This window comes from Corvus moneduloides, chromosome W (assembly GCF_009650955.1).
Source record: "Corvus moneduloides isolate bCorMon1 chromosome W, bCorMon1.pri, whole genome shotgun sequence".
NCBI classification, from domain to species: domain Eukaryota; kingdom Metazoa; phylum Chordata; class Aves; order Passeriformes; family Corvidae; genus Corvus; species Corvus moneduloides.
In genome coordinates, this window is record NC_045510.1 from 5,802,524 (window position 1) to 5,824,042 (window position 21,519).

Consider the following 21,519-nt stretch of genomic DNA (forward strand, 5'->3'; position numbering starts at 1 on the left):
AATCGCAATGTAAAGATATGCGGGTTTTTTGAGCCTCAACTCTTTCGCCAATCCACAAAAGAGCACTTTCCAAGGCATCTAATCTGGTCATTATTTCTTTGTCAGTTTGCTCTTGGGTTTGTAACTGTCATAATATTGGTTAGAGCTTGTCCCACCGTGTGGGCAGTTTGAATGGAATTAGTTAAAGTTGCAACAGCTGCAGAGGCTGGGGTTAAAACTATTACTGTTGCAGTGGGGATCCTGCAACACGCATATATCAAACCAGGAGTCCCGTGGAAAGGAAATATATATGGACAGACAGATTCTTGCTAGATGTTTCAGAGATGTTTATTTCTCCAGCCGCATGGCCGGAGCTCTGCCCAGGAACTGTTCCAGTCACGGGACCAAGGGTCCTTCTGCCCGCGCAGGGAACACAAACCAACCAATGGGAACGAGGCTGAGCAGGGGCAGGGAAGCCCCGTGTCTGTGCCCTCAGGGCCCCTCTCCCAGGGCTACACGGCGGGGGAGGGACCCCAACACCTCACCCGTTTTATTTTTATAAAAGGAGAATGAAAACAACTGGATAAACATAACAAGAACAGTTTCAAAACAAAACAAGCCACCCTCCTGAGTCTTTAAATGTCCAAACAGATTCTCTGGAACATCTTAGGGCTGACAGAAGGGAGACAGAATTCTCTGAGCATGCTTTGTGGGGAAACTGAGGCAGGAGAGGGTTTAACTTCTTCCCTCCCCCTTTTCATCCCCCACTCGGCATTGGAAAGGGATTTTTGGGGAAACAACTGGCAAAAGCATGGTTTTGTGAGGGAAACCATGGATGAAAAAACGGATTGGGAATACACTGGGGGTAATAGGACATAAAGTAAAAGGGAAAGGTGGGATTAGGAAAGGGAAACTGTAGGGGGGGCTTACAATGGAGATATTGTCTAACATGACTACGATTTTTAGCATATATACTGCCTTTTACAGAAACACCATCAGGCCCAGTGACCTGCGATGCTTGTAACCCTTTTCTCCCTAGTACAATATTAAATTCCACCACCTCTCCATCTCCCAAGCTTGGGATGCATTTTTCAGGGTTATTCTTTTTAATAGCAGTTCTATGCACGAATATGTCTTGCTGGTTGTCACACCTTGTTATAAAACCATAATTTTGCTTAACATTATACCATTTTACTATCCCTAAGGTCTTAGTTACTATGATCTTTTTCCGAGTGGCTGCTGTTTTTTGTCTCGCTGCGTCTTTGCTCTCTCCTTCGGTCGCTCCCGTGTTGGAATTGTCGGGGCTGCTGGTGCCTGCGCGCTCTTCCCGGGGTCGCGTTCGGGGCTGCGCGGGCCGGGCCGGGCCGCGCCGCTCAGTTCTACGCGCGTCGCCTCCTCTGGTCGCAGCTTCGCTGCCAATGCCGGGCGCTGCACCCACGTCTCGGCCGGGCCCCCGAGCGATGACCCCCCCGCGCCCTGCTCCAGCGCGCGTCTCGGCTGGGCGCGGCTCCGTTCCACCGCCATTGCCGCCCGCCGCCGCCCGCGCGCCTCCCCTCTCAGTCGGGCGTTCACGGGGCTCGCTCCACCACGCGCTGCACGGGGCCATTCGGGCACCGCCGGGTCCCGCCGCGCCTCGCTCCACCACCGACACTGCGGCTCGCGTGGCTCCGCCCGCGCGCGGGAACTGCCTCGCTGCTGCTCGCAGAGCGCTCGGTGCACGTGGCCTGGGCCGCACCGTCCCTGAGCCAGGCTTCCCTTCGCCAGGACACAGCTGACATTGCTCAGCAGTCTCGGAAACTAAATAATATTCACGAAAATATTCTTCCATCGGCATATATTTTGACTCAAATATTAACTGTGTCCAAACGGTTTTCCAAAAGCCCTTGGTAAGAATTAAATCCCAAGAAACATAGAAAAAGTTCTTAAACAACCATGCCAGGAAGTGTTTCAGTTCTTTCTGAGCTTGAATCAAGCTAAAATTTACAAATCGTTGTTCAAGAATCGTTTTAAGTTTAAGATAAATGTCCATATGCGGCTCTGAGAGCCAAGAGTCTTCCCACGGTTCCTCCATAGTTTAGATACGGAATAGCAAAGCAAAACCAAGAAGAGGAATCCAAAGTTTCCAGGGTTTACTCACACAAATCAGTCGCTTAGGGATCGGGGATCGTTCTGCTCTCAATTCACCACCATTTGTTGCAGTGGGGATCCTGCAACACGCATATATCAAACCAGGAGTCCCGTGGAAAGGAAATATATATGGACAGACAGATTCTTGCTAGATGTTTCAGAGATGTTTATTTCTCCAGCCGCATGGCCGGAGTTCTGCCCAGGAACTGTTCCAGTCACGGGACCAAGGGTCCTTCTGCCCGCGCAGGGAACACAAACCAACCAATGGGAACGAGGCTGAGCAGGGGCAGGGAAGCCCCGTGTCTGTGCCCTCAGGGCCCCTCTCCCAGGGCTACACGGCGGGGGAGGGACCCCAACATATTACATCAGAAATGATGGCAAAGATCGACCAACCCATAAATTTGTGAACTCATTTCTTACTCTTTTGGATTTTCTTACTCTTTTGGATTTCCTCCTGGAATAGTTGAGGCAATTGTGAAAGACCATCTTGTCCTTCCCAAGTCTGAGTCAGATTTACAGGTACCCAAATTTCCAGTCTTCTCTTAAATGGAAGAAGAACAGAAAAGTTATTCATATCTTCATTGGTTACACATGATTTAAAAACAAAAGAATTATCAGATATAAAATACAAGCCATTCCTATAATCAATTGAAAAATCATTAGCTAAAGCAAAAACATACAGGTACAAAGTACAAGTCATTAGTGATTATTTCTTTAGCACTGTCAAATTTGCAAGGGTAGCATTCTTGTTCAAGTTCACCTGGTATATGGTATTACTGAAGGCAGGTAACAGCATTTTCCACAAATGCATATGAATATGTGATTGATTACTACCTAGATGATATTGAAACAATGGTCTGGCCATTCCACCATCATGCCAAACAATGCTGCAGTTTGCCTTTTGGAAGCAAAGGATAGTTTTATTTGTCCCCTTTTCTCTAAGGATACTATGTGGTCCCCCGTCAATTATTCTCCTATACTGTAAGAATTGTTGTTGTGGTTGTTGTCCTAAACATGATGTCCATTCCAAACGTCGTAAATTGGAAATGGACATAAAATGACATTTGGGATAATGAGGTGGGATGGCATGCACGGGATTGTTTGAGATGGACAGAAGTGTCGGCAATGTAATAGCAGTAAGATTCTTTACAGTTCCTGAGGATTCATATATCAAATGCAATTGCATAGAAAAAATTGGCACAAGGTAAAGGTAAGAAGCTACTCGTTTGATTCCACATTAAGCAAATAGGCAGTAAATCAGCAACATAAAATGCATTGGTAGCATAGGTATTTACAACATCCTGATCTAGGGGAGGAAGCCAAGTTCCTCCTACTCATTCCATTCTATTGTTGCTGAGGGGAGGCTCTGGATCCTACCAGGTCAGAGGCCGAAACAGTGGTGGGTCAAAAATGTGTGCCCAGTAGATTCTTCCTTCCACCATTTGATGGCAATATAGGAGAAGAAAGACGACAGGACTCATTGTCGTCATTGGCTGGGTTTGATATATCTCGCTGGAAGCCAATATGGTCCTGTGGGCAAAGAAACACATCCATAACCTCTTCCCCAAGCTAACAGTGGAACTGGACCTTTCCACTGACTACTGTGTATATCCTTGTATGTAAATTCTGGGTGAACTCCTTCTCCATCAGTTGTTTGACCTAGGTGCTTTTGATGTGCCGTGAGGTCATCCCTAGTGGAAAAATTCAAAAAATTTAAAACATAGGTTGCTTTATCAAGCTGTTCCTAGGGGAGCATGCCTATGGGATTCCCCCTTTTTTGTTCTTGTAGCATGTTTTCCAATGTGTAATGTGCCCTCTCCACTATGGCTTGGCCTGTTGGAGAATGGGCAATACCTGTAACATGTTTGATCACCCAAGTGTGGAGAAAATCTTGTGTTTTTTGAGATGTATATGCAGGTCCATTATCTGTTTTTATCTGTTGAGGAACGCCAATGTCGAGTGGCATCTCTTGATTTCTCACCTTTGTGAGCTGTTGCTACTATGAAACCTGAAAAAGTATCAATAGAAACATGCACATATTTAAAAATCCCAAAACTCAATATGTGGGTAACATCTGTTTGCCAAATATCATTAGGTTTTAACCCTCGTGGGGCTGTACCTAATGTTTGTGGCAAGGAAAAAGTTTGCTGGCATTGTGAACAAGCATTCACTAAATCTTAAGCTTGTGGCAAGGTTAAGCGAAATTGTTTTGCCAGTGATCAGGCATTTTGATGATAGAAATCATGAGAAAGTTTTGCCTGCCCTAATTTCTGTGGTATAGTGACTGTCATGGTGAGAGCATCTGCTCTTACATTACCTTCCACTATGGGTCCGGGCAGAGTGGTGTGTGACCTAAGGTGTAGGATGTAGTATTCATGAGACCTGTGAAGTAAAAGGTTATACAAGGTGGTTAATAGCACAAAAATATTTTTGTTAGAGACTTCCTTCAGGAATGAATATTCTATTCTCTCGACAATTCCTGTAACATAAAGAGAATCACAAACAATGTTAATAGGTTCCTGTGAAAAAAGATGAAATGCTTCTACCACAGCTGCTAGTTCGACTAGCTGGGTAGATCCAGGTTGGAAAGTTATTGAGTGTTCCCATTGTCCTGTATCATTTTTCCACAGGGTCAAAGCTTTGTGTGTTTTCCCTGATCCATCAGTGAAAACAGTTGTTGCATCAGGAATAGGTGTTTTTGATTGTAGACGTCTTGGTTGGAAGGGAAGTTCTTTGAAAGATTGCAACAATGCATGTTGAGGCATAGTGTGAATAAACTGTCCATTATAGTCTGCTAGGGCAATTTCAAATGACAGTGAGTCCCTGAAAAAATTTTCTAATTCTGCTGCAGTAATAGGTAGGTTTATCATTGCTGGATCATATCCTGTCAGATTCTGGCATCGGAGTCATCCCATCGACAGCAGTCAAATAATCGTTTCGAGTTGAGTGGTTATAGTTTTTGAAAAGGTGTGTGACAAGAAAATCCATTCTAATAACTAGAGAAGATGTTCTTGCACATCAAATTGGCCAACAAGAGCACACGATTGGAAAGATTGCAAAATCAGGAACAGCCTCAAAGGCAAATCTGGGTTTCAACATGTGGCAAAGGACTTGTTGATTTTATCACTTTAGAGACTAAAGCCTTTTGGGCAGTTTTTGTCAATTGTCTAGGGGAAGAGAGGTCTGGGTCCCCTTTTAGCAACTGAAATAAAGGTGATAATTCGTCTGTTGTAATTCCCAACAGAGGGAGAATCCAATTAATGGTTCCCAGTCACTTTTGCAAGTCATTCAACGTGTGTATGTTAGTTTTCAAAGTTACTGGTTGTGGAGTGACTGTTGTTTTGAGCAGTTTAAAACCCAAGTATTTCCAAGTTCTCATAAGCAAGGGATTTTAGAACAGCATCAGCTGCCGCTTGCATTTCAATTTGCCATCAGACTGCTGATTACAGTCGGTCAATGAAGGTGATATATGGTTCCTGGGCATCTTGGTTGTTTTGGTTTGGCCAAACTTGGAAATACATCCTCTGAGAGAAGGCAGGCTACAACCACCCCTCCCCCACCAGGTTTGGGAAAAAATAAATTTTCCTTGAAGGAAAGTGAAAGAGATAAAAACTATTTATTTAACAAACACACAGGAAAAGGATAATGATGCTAAATAATAAAACCTCCCACTCTGCTGAAAGAAACCTGGGGGAAAATTAAGAGTCCTTCCGTAAATCTCTCTCTCCCTCCTTGGAGCTGGGACGGGATGGTGGGCCCATCTCCGGGGCCAAGGCCTCAGTTGAAAGTCCTCCCAATGCATTCTGATGTTGAAACAGACCAGCAGAGAGAAAAGGAAAAAAACAAAGTCCCAGGAAAACAAAAGTTCAACTCTCCGGAGGAAAAAAGGAGCTGAGAAGCAAAAAACTGCCAAAAGCTGGCTGGAAAGAAAAGCAAGGATGCTTCTCTTCCCTCTCACTCTCCTGTCACAGCTGAAAAAAAAAGTTTCTATCTCTGTGTAATCTTGGAACATGAAAACAAACTGCTTTGAAAAAGTTTTGCTCAGTTTTTCCTCCCCCCTCACAGGCTCAGTTTAAAGGCATAGAAAGGCACAAGAATTAATTCCTGGGCATAGGGCAGCAATATGGGATACACATCATAAAGTCACCCCAAGACATTCCACCCCTTATCCCATATCGTCGGCTCAGTGCCCAAACTAATATATTCTAACTCTACGCATACACATTAATACATACATATATATACAGCGATGTACAAACAGTGACAGTGACACTCAGCAAGCAGTGGTATACAGGCATTCCACATTGCAGATGGTTTTCACCCCACAATCAGATCTCCCTGCAGTACACAACGTGTTGTTCCATCTTTCTGCATTACCCACCATGTGCAACCAGGTCCCTGAGCAAAAACAACCCCACGGATGGGTTTGTCTGTACTCGAGGCAGAATTCATCCAAACAGTCTTTCCTAACAGACCTCTGACATGCACTACTGGGACCTTATCTCCATCTACTGTATGCAGGGGTTCAGACTGGGCTGGACCAGCACTACTGGTGGAACCTCGGGTGTTAACTAACCAGGTGGCCTTTGCCAGATGCTGTTCCCAATTTTTGAAAGTTCTCCCACCCAGTATCTTCAAGGTGGTTTTCAACAATCCATTGCACCATTCCACTTTGCCAGCAGCTGGTGCATGGTAAGGGATATGGTACACCCACTCAATGCCATGTTCTCTAGCCCAGGTGTTAATAAGGTTATTCTTAAAATGAGTCCCATTGTCAGATTCAATTCTCTCAGGGGTACCATGCCTCCAAAGGACCTGCTTTTCAAGACCCAGGATGATGTTCTGGGTAGGTCTCCAGCCATCCTGTGGTGGCTTCTACCATTGTGAGCACAAAGCGCTTGCCTTGGCGTGTTTGAGGCAGTGTGATGTAATCAATCTGCCAGGCCTCTCCATACTTGTATTTGGACCACCGCCCACCATACCACAGGGGCTTCACCCGATGGCCTGCTTGATCACAGCACATGTCTCACAGTCATGGATCACCTGGGAGATACTGTCCATGGCTGGATCCACCCCTCAATCTCGTGCCCACCTATAGGTGGCATCTCTGCCTTGATGACCTGAGGCATCATAGGCCCATTGAGCTTGGAACAACTCTCCCTTGTGTTTCCAGTCCAAGTCTACCTGTGACACTTCTATCTTTGCAGCCTGATCTACCTGCTTGTTGTTTTGGTGTTCCTCATTAGCCCTACTCTTGGGAACATGGGCATCTACATTGCGGACTTCCACAACTGGCTTTATTACTCGGGCAGCGATGTTTTTCCACTCTTCAACAGCCCAGGTTGGCTTTCCCCTACGCTGCCAATAAGCCTTTTTCCCACTTTTCTAGCCATCCTGTAAGAGACGGTCTGAAGATCCCTCATCTGCCTCACGATCATTGCCAAGGACAGAGACTGAACACAGGAGTCCTGGCCCTGCTGAGGTGGGGTGTCTGTCAAGTGTTGCCTGCAGGTGTTCCTGCTGGGAACTGGCACACATTCCTGAGGAAAATTAGTGCAGGTCACAGTGGACTGCACCGTTCTTGCTGCCCAGGCGGGAAGGACTGCGCTGAAGCGAAAAGGAATGACCTGTTATGTACACCTGTCCTGTGCCTGTTTCCCAAAGCAACGGGCCTCATAACAAAGGCTGTAGATTCCCCCACCTCTTGGGGGGAAAAGGGGGAGATGTGGAGATACAGCTAGAAAGCAGAAGTGAGAGCACTGCTAAACTCATGTCAGAAGTAGACGTGCTAATGCTGCTAGGCTGCAAACCATGACAGGCAGTACGGCCTATAAAAGGCATGCTTGGTATGTACCTGTGATAGTTAGTGCTAGCTTCTAGTTTTGCAAAGCTGTTACAAAACATAGATATGGTCTTGGCCAGTTGCCCCTCGCTTTTGAAAAGGACTATAAAGGGACTTTCTGAGATAACTGAGATGAGATCTCCCCATGGAAAGAAGCCGAATCTATTGGCAGAAGGCCACGAGGACTTTGTCTCATCCGTTGGTAGCTACTCCCCCCCCTTCTTCCTCTCTACCCTTTTACTTTGTTTTCTTTATCTCTCTCTCTTTCTCTCCTCTATCGCATTACCATGTTGTGGGCACTTAATAAAGGTGCATTGTTCTGATTAAAACTGAAATCCCTTGTGTCCTTTTGCACTCTGAGATCCATAAACAAACCATCACCACCCTCGCTTGTATTAGCAGATTGTGACATTAAACTGGCGTCACAGACAGGATCTGTGACAGACAGAAGGGGTTGCAAGGTTGTGTGTAGTCTGTAATAGGGGAAGGACGTTTCGCTCCAGCCGCACCTAGCCCGACACCCCGAAAAGGGTGAGCGGTGTCTAGAACGCAAGGGGGGTGACTCGAATTTCCCGCAAACTGCACACGCCTAGGTGAAAATCACCCCATACTCAACTGAGGGCTCTGTCTTCAGATTTTTCATTAAAGATCTCTTAGTGTAAAAGGGGGAACTGTGTTTTTTGCTCTGTGTGTGAATTTGGACTGCTTGGTGTAGCGAAGAGACAACCATAAGTAACTGAAGGAGTACCTCCCAGGCAGATTTTGGTCTCTTCACCCATCCAGGAGAGTGAAGGGAGACACAGCAAAGCTGTGTGTGTCGCAGTGTGTAATTAACTTTTACCTCCCTGTAGTGGTTTTGATCCCTTCATAAAATGACTGAAAACCCTAGTGCAAAAGATAAAGCTGCATTCTGTGCTCTGCTAGCAAAACATAATGCCCGGCCCTCTCCGGGAGGGGAAGAATGGGCTCAAAATAACTGGTTTAATTTGGATAATGTAACTGATAGAGTATGTTCTTTACAACATGAGACTAGATTTAAATTTGGCCGAAATAAAACCATAATCTGCTCTGTTTTAGGAGCATGCCTTATGGCAGCTATAGATCACCGCTTTAAGCGATGTATTGAAGAGAAAGCAATCATAGATTCCCTTCAAAACCTAGTGGAGATTTTACAGAAACAATTAGATGAAGAGAAGAATAAAAATCATTTGCTAGAGGCTGCTTTAAAAGAGGAATATTTTAAGAATTCAAAGAATGCTGACTCACCAAAAGAGACAGAGGAAAAGGAAACTCCTCACATTAACCAAATATACCCCCAGAAAGAACTAGTGCTAGTGAAAAATTGTGGGGAAAACTGCTGCCCTCGTATGAGACCTCTAATTAAAACAGAATATAATTATATCAATGATGAAGATTTTGAACCACATATCATCACTAAACAAATACCATACACTGCTACTGAATTGGCTAAGTTAAAAAAGGAGTACGGGAGGGTCCCTCACGAATCTGAGACAGAATATGTCTTCCGAGTGTCTCTCACTGGAGGAGACCAAATTCTATTAACTGAACAGGAGGCCAGTGGATATTGGGGACATGGAGTTTTCTTAACAACAGGAGACAAACGTGGCACATGGTCTGTGACTCAGCGTGCAGCTTTCTAGGCCGGGGGACTCAATTCTTTAGAAAGGGGAGACTCTTTAGCTATAGTTGGCACCTCCGAACAACTTCTAGAAAGCGTCCACAAAGCCACCTGTCTGCAAATGATCCATGAAAGGAAATTAACTCCTGGATATGAATTCCCCATGCAATTACCAGTTGTCTTGGGGTGACTTTGTGATGTGTATCCCATATCGTTCCCCTTTGCCCAGAAATTAATTCTTGTGCCTTTCTATGCCTTTAAACTGAGCCTGAGAGGGGGAAGGAAAACTGAGCAAAACTTTCTCAAAGCAGTTTTCAGCTTGTTCAAGGTCACATAGAGATAGGGACTTTTTTTTCAGTTGCAGCAGGGAAGAGAGGAAGCACCCAGCTTGCTGCTTCCCAGTCAGTTTTTGGCCAGTTGTTCAGTTTCTTTTTTTTCTCCGGAGAGAGACTAAGAGTTGAACTTTGCTTTTCCTTCCCTGGAATTTCAGATTTTCTCCCTTTTCTGCTGGACTACTTCAACCTCAGAGCACATCAGGAGGACTTTCCACCAGGCACAGAGGGCCTGGCCCTGGGCCAAGCCCCAGCTCCAAGGAGACCAAAGGGAGGACTCTAACACTTTTTCCCAGTTTTTTTTCTCCACAGCGAGAGACTTTATTATTTAGAATTATTTTCCTTTTCCCGTGTGTTTGGTAAATAAATAGTTTTATCTCCTTCACTTTCCTTCAAGGAAAATTTATTTTTCCTGAACCTGGTGGGGGGAGGGGTGGTTGTGCCTTCTCTCAGAGGATATATTTCTAAATTTGGCCAAACCGGTACACCTGTGAAACCTGAACTGATGACCCCTTTAATTCGAGGCCTTCCAGAATCACTCAAACCTACAGCAATTGTCCTTCAAAACACCATAGAGGCTGTAGGCCTCGTAGAGAGGTTGGATAGATTCCTTGGAAGCCCGAGCGACCGAACTGGATCTACCAATCCTGGGTTTACTCCATATTCAACCCCCTCTCAGCCACCAGGTTCACAATCAAATTAACCTGCCGGTGATCACAAAGTTTGGACATGGAGTGAGGTTGCAGAAGATCTGATTAATTACAGTAGAAAATATAGACCTATAAAAATCCCAGAGGAAAAATCAGACAAAACAAAAGATGTCAGGTACATTAGGGCTCCTCATAGCGAAAAAGCCAGAGAATGTAAAACAGATCCCTAACTGTCAGCATTGGTGGTTGTTAGGAATCAAAAAGGGGGTCCCCAGAGATGTGATGGATGGCTTACCCCTTGATAAATTGAGTAAGGTAGTGTCCAGCTGGCACTGCCAAAAACCCATTCTACCGAATCCGTCAGTTCAACCCAGTGCACCCCTCCTCCCTCAGAATCTGGGCAGTGAGTCAAAGCCACTTCTCCCTCAAACTCTGGGCAATGAGCCAAAACAGCTTCTTCCTCAAAACCAGGGAAACTAGACCCTCCGTCTCTTGTCAGTGGGCGAAGAGACGGAGCATGGGTATACCTGAGAATGCTCACTAAAAATAAAACAGGAGATATAATGATCACAGCTATTACAGTCCCTAAATGGGCACCTGTAACTTTTCTGATTGACACTGGGGTACAAATTTCTGCGCTGACAAAGAAAGATGCCCAGAGGTGTGGAATTGTTCCAACAAAGAACCGATATTGTGTTTTAAATGCCTTGGGAACAACAGAATCTATGAATGTGGCCTTAGTCAAGCTCATTTTGCCTGGAGAGGAAAACCAACTTTCTATTAATATGGTGATTGGAGATATTCCAACCAATTTATTAGGGATGAATGCCCTCGTTGGGAGGCAGTGGGAGGACTCAGAGGGTCTTCTGTGGTCTTTTGGCATGCCATGTTTTAACATCAGACTGCTCCAAGCTGCACCCTCCCTACCATTCAGCAAAGTAACTAATGTGAAACAATACCCCCTCCCCCTGGGTGCCAAAGAGGGCATCAAACCAGTGATACAGGAGCTGCGAGAACAAGGAGTAATACTTAATACTCATTCTCCTTTCAATTCTCTGGTATGGCCAGTGCGAAAGCCTAATGGGAAGTGGAGGCTGACAATAGATTTTCGCAGGCTGAATGCCAACACAGACCCTCTTACAGCAGCAGTCCCAAATCTGGCAGAATTAATAACATTGATTCAAGAAAAGGCTCATCCAATCATGGCAACTATAGATGTCAAAGACATGTTTTTTACGATACCTTTACAGCCTGAAGATATGGACCGTTCTGCTTTCACATGGGAAGGACAGCAATACACTTTCACTAGGCTTCCCCAAAGGTACAAACATTCCCCTACCCTGGCTCATCACGCTTTAGCCCAAGAGTTAGAAAAAATACCCAAAGCTGACAGTGTAGCTGTTTATCAATACATTGATGATATCCTTGTGGGAGGAGATGAAATAGAAAAAGTGAGAGATACCCAACAGAAAATAATCTCCCACTTAGAAAGCCTTGATTTGCAAATTCCCTCCGAAAAAATCCAAAACCCTTCACAGGAAGTGAAATTTTTGGGAATTTGGTGGAAAGGAGGTATGACATGTATCCCACCTGATACCCTAACCTCTTTAGATCAGATTAAAATGCCTGAATCCAAAAAAGATCTCCAACATGCTTTAGGATTATTAGTGTTCTGGAGAAAACACATCCCAGATTTTTCCATAATTGCCAGACCTCTTTATAACTTGTTGAGAAAAGGGATAAAATGGGAATGGACTGCTTCTCAAGAAGAAGCATTGCAATTGTTGGTTTTTGAAGCAACAGCTCACCAAGCCCTGGGCCCTATTCACCCTACAGATCCTTTCCAGGTGGAATGGGGATTTGCCTCCTCAGGGTTGTCAGTACACATATGGCAGCGGGGCCCTGAGGGTCCGACGAGGCCTGTTGGTTTTTACTCCCGTGGCTTCAAAGATGCTGGAAAAAGATACACTACCTGGGAAAACGGATTGTTTGTGGTTAGCTTAGCTCTCATAGAAGTGGAGAAGATTGCACGACAACAACCAATTGTTTTGAGAGGCTCTTTCAAAGTTATTAAGACAGTCTCTACTGGGACCCCCCCACCTGATGGGGTGGCCCAGAGGGCCTCAGTAAGGAAGTGGTATGCTCAGATTGAACATTATTGTAGCGTCTTCTCAATAACTGAAGGAGCTGTAAAAAATCTGTCAATCCAAGAAACTGAAAACTTGGGTAGCAGCCAAGACAAACCTGCCTCAGTCATTAAAGTAGCTCCTCCTTTTTCCCCCGAACAGTCAGCAAATTCTTGGTTTACGGATGCTTCTGCCAAGTGAGAAGGAAAGGTGTGGAAATATAAGGCTGTAGCCCTCCACACTTCCTCAGGTGAACGAATTATCACAGAGGGGGAAGGCAGCGCCCAAGTTGGCGAGCTGATAGCTGTTTGGAGTGCTTTCCAATGTGAGGCACAGAATACTTCTCTTGTCTGTATCTACACTGATTCCTATGCTGTGTTTAAGGGATGTACTGAGTGGCTTCCTTTTTGGCAGTAAAATGATTGGGAAGTTAACAGAATCCCAGTATAGCAAAAGGAAAAGTGGCAAGAAATTCTAAAGTCAAGGGAATTTTGCTGTGGGGTGGGTAGTCTCTCACCAGACAGATGGAAATCCAGCAGGAGAGTGGAACAATAAAGCTGATGAATTAGCAAGACTAAGTCCTTTGAAAAAAGATCAGATTACAGAGGACTGGGAGCACTTATTAGAATGGTTGCACGTAAAAAGACAACACACAGGTGCAAAAGATTTGTACAAAGAAGCCCTTGCTCGCGGTTGGCCTGTTACCAGAGAAATGTGTAAAACATGCATATCAGCCTGTGAACAATGCCGCAGACGGCTAGAAAGACACCCTTTGGAAGATGACCCTCTGCATTTAAGAAAGGGTAAAGGCTTTAAGGACACGTGGCGGGTAGATTATGTCGACCCCTTTAAAAAGTCAGGAGGTAAACCCTTTGTGCTGGTAGGAGTAGAAATAATATCTGGGTTAGTCAAGGCCGATGCTTTTAAAAGAGCTACAGGAGATAATACTGTTAAAGCATTGCAGGGATGGTTTGGAACTTTCCCAAAACCACAAGAAATTCAATCTGATAATGGGTCTCACTTTACTGCCAAAGTTGTACAGGATTGGGCAAAAGGTGAAGGGATTAAATGGACTTTTCACACCCCTTACTACCCTCAAGCTAACAGGATTGTAGAAAAGGCCAATGGTCTCTTGAAACGACTTTTGAAACCACAGGAGGGAAATTGGGATGTTCGGCTATGGGAAGCTGTGAAAGGTGTGAATGATAGTTGGGGGGTAAACGGGTGTCCCAAAATCACTGCCTTTTGCCCAACAGCTCCAAGCATAATTCCCTCACTACAGGGACCAAATGATCCTAAGAATCCTGCACACTACCCTGGACAACCTGTTTTGGTAGACCTCCCTACTGTAGGAGAAGTACCACTAGTGCTAAAAACCCCTCTGAAAAAATATGCATGGGTAGCCTCTGATGCCCTAGGGAGAGAGCATCGGATACATACACGCTGGATAATTCCATCATTCTAATTTTCTGCCTTTTGGTGGCAGACTCTGTTGTGTTTACTTTTCACAGAAGAACTCCGAGGGACATGAAGACCACATAAACCATGATAAAACTAGTGATACTTTTCTGCATCCTACCACAACACCAGGGCCAAAAACCAGCTGAGTGGCCATGGTCTGAAGCTATCATTAGGTACACTAGCACCCTAGGATCCTATCCCAGAGATCGTCGCCCAAACCTAGCCACTGTAGTACTGCACGACTCTGAGGTATACCGTCAAAGTGAATGGGGATGGGACTTGAAGGGTTAGACTAGAATCCTAAATGGAACAATTGGTGAAAAAATTAAGGTAGGATGCAGAAAAGTAGAAGGATCTCTTGACGAGAAAGCTTCCACCATTGCAATCGCTGGAAATTTTCTAAAACCAGATGGGAAAAGTGATTTGCACCCCAACATTACGGCCAAACTCTACCCTACAACAGAGTGGATGTGTGACAAACAAACCCCCTTCGTCCTATGTTGTCATCAGAAGAATGTCGGTAACTACACCTTAGACCCCAGTACCAATAATGTTGAAATCACAAAGCTTTGTGAAAACGAACTGACTGCTGATATAACTTTACTTTAACCAAACCAAACCTATGTAACATGCAATTGGCAAAATAACCCATCAGATCAGCCAAGTTTGAAAGGTTTAACTTATAGATTCAAAATAAATGCCATAGCAAAGCCCATACTGAGTGCAGTAGTCACATACCATGGTATAAGTCCCCCCCTTGTGTTAGATGACAAGAATAATGTTTTTTCTCCCTTTATGGTAACCCAAGGTGATAATGTTACAATACAATGTAGATTAATTGCTGAATTTTTTACCGAACCTATACACTGTTATAGCATTGGACCTCATGGCCGTGTTTTATTTTGTGAAATCCAAAATCAAGATTGTTGGCTAAACTTAACTGCTGTACAATTTTCCCATAAAGTCATGTGTGGTAAAAACAATACAAAATACTGGGGGGAACTTGAAGTCGATGTTGTAATACCTACCACCCAACCACTGGTTATGCTAAGCCCGAGAATCTTTGAAATTGGACCATATATAATCAGGAAAACAGGCCAACAACAAATATTATTCAATCCGGCATGGTCCCTTAAACAAGTCAAATTACTGATGCAAAACAATGTCTCAGAAATTCAGCCAGCTTGTTCACCTTTTCTGCAAACTTCCTTCGAGGGGTGGACAACCTGGTTGCGAAAGCAGAACCCTTCTAAGAAACGAACGCAAAGAGACATAACCAGTGTTGTGGGAACAGGATCGGGAATCTTAAATAGTATTGATTCAGAAGTACTAATGAATAAATTGGCTGCCACAACTAGAGATTTGACTAAATTACAACAACCACTGCAGTCGTCCTTATTAGCCCTGGGAACTCATCAGTGGTTGTTATCAAACATATTACCAAATTGGGAAAAGGTAAATGTGAATGACCACAAATTGATAATTGACGCACTTGGTGCTACACAAAACAACATTTCTTTGGCTCTCAGCTGCATCCAGGCCCAATTGTGGATGCAGTCAGTTGCTGCCTCAATTATAAGAGAAGGCGAAGAAGGCACTTTTCCTACTGAAATTCGGAAAATAATCTGGGACAGAGCCACTGATTTTGAAAGAGAATTCCAATCCTGGTGGAACTTAGTAAATTTTACCTATGATCCCATCACAAACACAGCCACAGCCTTTGTACTAACCGTACGTAATGCTTCAGTGCATTCGATATTCCCTATCATTGCATTAGGGCTGAACCATGATGGAGCTGTTCTCTATCCTTTCGAGCATAGAGAATGGGCCCGTCAAATTGGTGAAAAGTGGCAAACTGTTGATTTGGAAACTTGTATTGTCCAAGAACAACAAGGGTTTATCTGTGAAAGTAATGCAATTAGAGCTCAAGACGTTTGTTTAGACACAGAACAAAATATCTGTCATTTTGAAATTCATCCTAACAAGATTCCTGAAACAGTGCTTGCGTATATAGGCAATGGATGTGCATGCTTAAGAACTGCTTGCGATAAGGTATTTATAGAGAATTTAGTAGTAGATACTAAAAATCATTCAAATTTTTGTGTTTGTAACTTTACTAAAATCATAGGATGTGATTTCTCTTATTTAGCCCCAGTTACTTCTTATCACCTTTTACAGTCCAATTACACACTGATCCACCGATTATTGCCTATCCCCATTGGGATGAACCTTACTTTGGTAAAGCAATTGTTGCTTCACCAAGATTTAATTGAAATTTTGGAAAAGATCAAGAAAAACGGACAGAAAACCTTGGTAACTGTTCATCACAATGTGAAAGAAATACATCGTGTTCTAGAAAGAGTAAAGAAAGATGCTGAACACAGGTGGTGGGATACTCTTTTTGGGTGGTCACCTACTGCTACAGGTGCCCTGAACAAATTGTGTCATCCCATCATTGTTCTCTTGATTTTAGTTTTGATTGGTTTTGTTTTATCAGCAATTTTATACATCATGAATTGGAGAATGATGAAACGGTTAACACAATTGACATCTGTAATAGATGTGCACAATTTGGTCAATATCCCATCCACTGTGGACACCCCTAAGGTTATTGGCACGAGATGAACTACACGGGTATTAAAATAAGACGTGATTAGAAATTAGATGTGTATTTGGATTAAAAAATTACATGTGTATTTTGATTAAAAATTACTTATTCCTTCTTTTTCCTTTTCTTTCTTTTTTTTCTTTTCTTATTTTCTCTGCCCATTTTTGGGATATGCTACCAACATTGATGAGTCCTGAAGACTTCACAACGACACTACAAAATCGTGCGGATGGAGCTCTCTTGATGACAATTGTGAGTCACGGGATGTTGTAAGAGACAGTCCGAAGATCCCTCATCTGCCTCACGATCATCGCCAAGGACAGAGACTGAACACAGGAGTCCTGGCCTAGCTGAGGTGGAGTGTCTGTCAAGTGTTGCCTGCAGGTGTGCCCGCTGGGAACTGGCACGCATTCCTGAGGAAAATTAGTGCAGGACACAGTGGACTGCGCTGTTCTTGCTGCCCAGGCGGGAAGGACTGCGCTGAAGCGAAAAGGAATGACCTGTTATGTACACCTGTCCTGTGCCTGTTTCCCAAAGCAACGGGCCTCATAACAAAGGCTGTAGATTCCCCCACCTCTTGGGGGGAAAAGGGGGAGATGTGGAGATACAGCTAGAAAGCAGAAGTGAGAGCACTGCTAAACTCATGTCAGAAGTAGACGTGCTAATGCTGCTAGGCTGCAAACCATGACAGGCAGTACGGCCTATAAAAGGCATGCTTGGTATGTACCTGTGATAGTTAGTGCTAGCTTCTAGTTTTGCAAAGCTGTTACAAAACATAGATATGGTCTTGGCCAGTTGCCCCTCGCTTTTGAAAAGGACTATAAAGGGACTTTCTGAGATAACTGAGATGAGATCTCCCCATGGAAAGAAGCCGAATCTATTGGCAGAAGGCCACGAGGACTTTGTCTCATCCGTTGGTAGCTACTCCCCCCCCTTCTTCCTCTCTACCCTTTTACTTTGTTTTCTTTATCTCTCTCTCTTTCTCTCCTCTGTCGCATTACCATGTTGTGGGCACTTAATAAAGGTGCATTGTTCTGATTAAAACTGAAATCCCTTGTGTCCTTTTGCACTCTGAGATCCATAAACAAACCATCACCACCCTCGCTTGTATTAACAGATCGTGACACATCCCCATAGAGCATTGGCTACCATCCATGAATCAGTGTAGAGGTAGAGCTTTGGCCACTTCTCTCTTTCAGCAATGTCCAGGGCTAGTTGAACAGCTTTGAGTTCAGAGACTTGGCTTGATCCACCTTCACCTTCAGTAGCTTCTGCAACCCATAGTGTGGGACTCCATACGGCTCCTTTCCACTTTCGTTTCATCCCTACGATGCGACAAGAACCATCGGTGAAATGACCGTAGCGTGTGTCTTCTGATGGCAGTTGGTTGTATGGTGGAGCTTCTTCAGCATGTGTCACTTGTTCTTGTTCTTCCTTGTCACTGAGACCAAAGTTTTCATCTTCGGGCCAGTTTGTGATTATTTCCAAAATCCCAGGGCTATGTGATGAGAGCAATCCATTTGCTCCATGTGGCATTGGTGGCATGGTGGGTAGAGGGAACCTTTGCTTTGAACATCCACCCCAGCACCAGTAGTCGGGGTGCCAGGAGGAGTTGTGCTTCAGTGCCAATTACCTCTGAGGCGGCTTGGATTCCTTCATAGTCTGTCAAGATTTCCTTCTCTGTTGGGGTGTAGTTGGCTTCAGACCCTCTCTAGCTTCGACTCCAAAATCCCAGTGGTTGCTATCAAGTCTCACCAGACACCTTCTGCCAAAGGCTCCAGGACAGACCACGACTCCCACCTGCAGAGTAGAGCAGGTTCTTCACTTCTGGTCCTGTCCTGACTGGGCCAAGGGCTACGACATGGGCAATTTCCTGCTTGAGCTGGGCAAAAGCTTGTTGCTGTTCATGGCCCCAATGGAAATTGTTCTTCTTGTGGGTAATCAGGTAAAGAGGACTCACAATTTGGCTGTACTCAAGAATATGCATCCTCCAAATGCATCTCGATTTCTCCGGTACTGTCGGTGATGCACTATCGAGGTAGCAATTGTTACTCTTTGTTCTTCCACCTTCAGAAGGCCTACTGCAGATGGGTTCTCTGATAGTCCAGGCAAAGTGTTCAATTGCTTAATGCCCTCTGTCTCCACAGCAGCTACTCCAAAAGCCCACTTGAGTCCCTTTGAGTCTCTGAAATACCCACTTCAGAGGAAGTCTACGGCAGCTGGTGAGGGGTCAGTAGCTCTGACCAAGGAAGCTGTGACCGGTCCGGAGAGATGGTCCCAAAAGAGATCGTCTTCCCGAAGCCCGATGTCTTCCCTCAGCTGCTAGCTAGGCAGGCCCCTGCAGAAGCTGTCAGCTCTTTAGTGATTGTCAGCTCGTGATTTCAGCGTAGCTCTGCAGGGCAGCCTCCAGGCCAGACCAGGGAGAGAGAGACAAGAGGCCCATATAGCTGTTCCACACAAGGTAGCTTTATTAGTTCGGCGAAGGGGAGCCAAGGACGAGCATCTCTCTGCCCTTGCAGGGGCAGGGGGCTAGCTTTATAGGGATACAGGGGGTGGGTATCAGAAGGTAAGGGCCAATGGGTTACAAAGGATCTGCATAGGGTCTCCCAGAGGATTCTGGGTTTGTCTTCTTCTCGCTGTAACTGAAGAGTAGCTCCCTTTCCAGGGGAGTTCTGCTGGGAGGTTTAGGCACTCTCCTTATCTCAGCAGACATCCCTCCAGGGCAGGGGCTGGGCATACCCCACGGAAGTCTATGCCCAAAATGCACGGGGCCTCTGGACCAGTCACAATGAGATGTTTCTTCCACTCATGTCTCGTCAGGCTCACCTCAGCTTCCACCAAGGTCAAATCTTGTGATCCACCTGTTACACCAGCAATAGAAACAGATTCCACCCTCACATCTTGCGATGGGATTATTGTGCACAGCGCACCAGTGTCAACCAAGGCATCATATTTTTGTGGTTCTGATGTACCAGGCCAACGAATCCACACAGTCCAAAAATCACGGTTTTCCCTGCCCTCTACTTGGCTAGAAGCAGGGCCCCTCTATGCCTGGTTATCCTTCTTTCCCTGGGCCTGTATCTTAGAGGTTCCTTCATGGGAATCTGACATGTCATCGTCTTTTCCATCATTTCTGGAAGTTTGGCTACTGGCAACTGGAGCTACTTCCTTTTTGGTAGAACTTCCTTTCTGAGACTTGCGTTACTTCAATTCACTCACTCGTGCTGCCAGAGCAGAAATGGGTTGTCCTTCTTACTTCTTCATGTTTTCCCCACTATCACACAGGAAATCCCACAGCTCATTTCGTGGGATGTACTTTCTCTCTTGGGAACGTCCGCGTTTGGTATCAGAATCTCTTATCTGTACCGCCAAGATTTGGAGAAGGCCCTCTTTGATTTCCTTCTTGAGTTCCTGGTGATTCTTCTCCATCTTATCTTGCATTTTCTGCATACATGTTTCCACAGCTGCAATTCTTGCATGTGTTGGGCCATGCACGGAATCTGCATATGCTCGGAGCTTCATCGTCACATCTCGCACAGTCTCATTTGCACGGTAATCTGGTTTCATTATTGCTAAAGCAGAAGCATATTCTTGTGGCCCAAGTCGTATGAGTTTTCGCCACATCACTGAGTCAACTCTGACTCTGTCTGGACTCCTCAATCCTGGGTCATCTGTGAAGACAACCTCTACCACCCCTAGTTCTCTCAAGCGTTGGATCCCTTGTTCTATGGTCTTCCACTGTGTTTGCTGCATATAGAAGTCATCTGCGCACATATATCTATCCCTCGTGCCATTCAAGACCCGTCTCCAGAGACTGGCAGAGTCAGCCCTCTTATCATCGCTTGGTCGATCACTGGATCATGTGACAGGGATCCCAAATGCCTCTCTTCAGCACCGTCCAGCATCACATCATCACCTGCAGCATCCCAAATACAGACCATCCAACTTATTATGGATTCATCAGACCGTCGGGTGTTGTCCTTTCTTAGGCTGTGAAGGTCCTTTATGGACATGGACTCAGTAATGGTTTCTGTGCCTGAGTCAGTTGGTGGTTTTGAGGTTCATTCCCCTGCATCTTTTGAGGTTCCTTCCCCTGCATTATCCTCATCTTTCACTGGATGATCAGTTTTGGTTGTGTGTTTTTTCCTCGTGACAGGAGCCACTGTCAATGGCTTAGACTCTCCATCTGGTTTGGGCTTGCTGTCTGGTTTATCTACAGCCTGAGTGACTGCAGGGGTGTCTGCAGGCTTTGCTGATTGATCTTCCTGGCCCTCTACCTTTACCTGCTGCAGTGTGCGATAGGCATATGCCAAAGCCCAACATATTGCAAGGAGCTTGTTCTCATTAGAATTGTCATTGTATTTCTCTTTCAGATATTTCCCCACCTCAGCTGGTTTCTGAACTTGTTCAGGGGGGAAATTGCAAACCATTGGGTCAGAGAATTTCTTCAGGATTTGGCCCATATCCTCCCATTCCCCACCTCACTCAGGATTTTCCACCTCTGGGTCAGGTGTCTCAGCAGTCACCCATGAAATCTGAGCTCTCATTCTAGACTAGCTGCGAACCACATGGAGGAAGATTACCATATAAAATACCAGGAAGGTAGTCTCTTTAACATCCAGGGGATACTGAACACTCTCAAAAGATAACCTATCAAATTTAAAGGGAAGGGAAACCCTGTCTCCTCCTCCTCTAAGAATCTGGGTGCAATTACTAATAAATTCCCAAAACAGGCTACCAAAGCTAGGACTGGGG